The following is a 3,060-nucleotide window of genomic DNA, read 5'->3' as shown; positions in this document are numbered from 1 at the left end:
ATCATGAAGATGCATACAAGCACTTAGAAGAGGTCAGCGACATATCCGACTATTTCAACTTCCCAAATGTGGCCCGCGACACTGTTTTGCTACGCATGTTACCAATCACATTTAAAGGCGCTGCAAAGGATTGGCTAAAATCACTACCTCCCGGATCCATCATGAATTGGGCCAAGATGAAAAAAGAGTTCATTGACCAATTTTGCCCACCATCAAAAATATCCAAGTTGAAAAAGACCATAGCCAATTTCGAGCAACAAGTGGGCGAATCACTTTATGAGGCGTGGGAGAGGTACAAAGGTTTATTGAGGAATTACCCACATCACGACTTAAATAGTCAACAAGAAGTCTCCATTTTCTATGATGGAGTCAATGTGACAACAAGGCAATTACTTGACTTGCAAGGCCCGCTCACGAAGAAGGCACCCCCGGTGATTAAACAATTAATTGAAGAATTCTCTAAGCACTCTAGAGAATATCATAATCCTAGGAATAATCCAATTAGGGGAGATGTGATTATGCCTCTGAAGACATGGCGGCAATGATGGCGATGTTGAAAAGCATGGATAGAAGAATGGATAAAATGGATCAAACAATCCTTGCTATTCGGATGGGTTGTGAAAATTGCAATGGACCTCACCTTACGAGAGATTTCGAATTGGACGAGAATGGAAATAAAAAGGTGCAAGTATGCTATTCAAGCGGTGATAGGTTTGATTATGATTGGCAGAAACCGAAGAAAGAATGGCTACCCTATGATGAATACAAAAAGGCAAAGGAGAAGAAGTTTAGACAACAAGCAAGGGGTATGTACCAAAAAGAGGAACCGGTGCAAGATAGGAAACCCAACTTGGAAGAGATGCTAACAAAATTTGTAGCTGCTTCTGAGAAAAGACACAATGATCACGATGCTGCAATACAAGAAACAAGAACCTTATTAAGCAACCAGCAAGCATCTATTCATAACATCGAGAAGCAGACAGGGCATCTAGCTCAACAAGTTAACCAAAGACAAGCGGGTGAACTTCCAAGTAAAACCGAGAATAATCCGATAATGGAGAACGTAAATGCTATAACAACTAGTTTTGGGGAAATTTTCACTCCTCTGAACCCTGCACAAAAGGCCTCAACAAAGTTGCAAGCAAAAAAGACAGAAGACTCGAGTTTAGCTAAATCCGACACGACTCGCCGAGTCCCTCTAATGGACTCGACGAGTCCATGGTCTGATGGTAAAACTAATGTTCCCTTAAAGCCTTACATGCCACCGTTTCCATATCCAATTCGAGCCATACCTGATGAAAAGGTTAAAGAGTACAGAACTTTCATGGAACATGTTAAAACCCTTCAAGTCAACATTCCATTTGTTGAAACGATACTTCAAATACCTAAATATGTAAACTTGCTTAAGGGTCTCTTTTCTGCTAGAAAAGATATGGCTGAAGTCGCTGAGTTAGTGTTAAATGAGCTACTAGAAAAGAAGGGCGATCCGGGAAGCATCTCAATTCCTTGTCAATTTGGAAACATAATTTCTACTCAAGCATTGACCGATTCGGGTGCAAGTATTAATCTAATGCCACATTCTTTCTTCAAGAAGTTGAATTTGCCGGAGCCAAAGCCTATTAATATGAAGCTCCATCTAGTAGATAAGACAATCATTCGTCCAAAAGTTGTTTGTGAAGATCTTCTCATAAAGGTTGACAAATTTGTATTCCCTGTGGATTTTGTAGTACTTGACATGGAAGAAGACCCCAAAGTTCCAATTATTTTGGGGAGACCATTTTTGAACACCGCATGTGCATTAGTAGATGTATGCGAGTTCACACTAACATTAAGGGTAGGAGATGAATCGGCAGTGTTTAAGGCTACACAAGATATTAAGCAAGAAGACACAAGAAAAGAAGAAGTTTCCTCCATTGATTTGGATAACGAATTAGTAGAAAAAGAGCTTGCACTTTTACAAGAAGAAAATCCAAATAAATTTCTACTATCTTCCGGAGAAAATTTTGATGCTGAAAAAGATTTAGAGGAGATAGAGAAGTTGTTGGAGGAAACTGATCCAGAAGAAACAATGAAATTTGTGGAATACGCACCGACTCGTCGAGTCGCATCGACAAACTCGACGAGTCTAGTCGAAAAGTTCAGTAATGCGGACAACCTTGACCTGGTATTTACAAGTTCTTTTCCTGTCCTCGACATGAAAATTTTTCCTGATCCTTTGGAAGGTCCAGCAGCAGAAGGAGAAATTGTTAAAAATTAATGTGACTTCCAAAATTCTCATGTAAATTACCTTGATACGATAATACAAAAAGATGAAGAAATTCGACTTGACGAGGAGGCAAGCATGGGAGAAAAGGAGAGTGCAAGGGCTGATGATTTGACTAATTCATCCCTTGATTCACAAATTGCTAATTAGGAAATATTGTCCCCTACAATTAAAAGAACAAAGCCTCGTGCCCGCATCTCTACTATTTATGAAGTGTTCACATTTGAACCACCGGACTCTTTAGCGAGGGACGAGAGTGAGGAGGAATCCTTTAATTCGAGAGATGATGAAGTAGAAATTGAACGAGAATTCAAGCTTGACAAAGAAAAAGTGCTAGAAAAGGGTCGAAGTAAAAGGGTGAGGAAAAAGAAGTGTGGAAAAAGGGCTAGGAGTGAATCTGAAAATAATGCTCAAAAGAAGAGGAAAGAGGAATTGAGAAGAGCATACTAGAGGAAAATACATGTTTACAAAACGAAATATAAGCTAAAAAAGATTAAGCATGGCATCCCGATGAAGAACAACGAAGCAACGTAGAGCGGGAGGGAGTCCAGCTAAAGACTCCTCAAAAAGAAGCGCTTGGCGGGAGGCAACCCGTTATGAGAGTTTGCTTTCTTTTTCCTTTATCATTTTCATTTTACTTTTTGTTTGATTTTCTTAGGATTTTTCTGTTTTCATCTTCTAAATCATCAAAACTGATTGCTTGAGGGTAAGCATGGTCTGAGTGTGGGGTGGATTGAATTTTTTTACGAAGAGATATCAAAATCATATAATTTTTTAAAAAGATTGCAAGTGACTCA

At 39.3% G+C, this 3,060-nt stretch overlaps 1 non-coding gene across 1 annotated transcript; it reads right to left on the bottom strand.

Moving 5' to 3' along the window:
• Positions 1-224: 224 nt before the first annotated feature.
• LOC145077580 (small nucleolar RNA R71) lies at positions 225-331 on the bottom strand. The gene has a single exon (XR_013693322.1). It is a non-coding gene; the product is annotated as a small nucleolar RNA R71 (small nucleolar RNA).
• Between the last annotated feature and the right edge of the window lie 2,729 nt (positions 332-3,060).

This window comes from Lactuca serriola, chromosome 9 (genome assembly GCF_051521515.1).
Source record: "Lactuca serriola cultivar US96UC23 chromosome 9, Lser_US96UC23_V15, whole genome shotgun sequence".
Lineage (NCBI taxonomy): Eukaryota > Viridiplantae > Streptophyta > Magnoliopsida > Asterales > Asteraceae > Lactuca > Lactuca serriola.
Note: the sequence above shows the minus strand (reverse complement) of the source record. Positions and strands in the feature narration are given on the sequence as shown.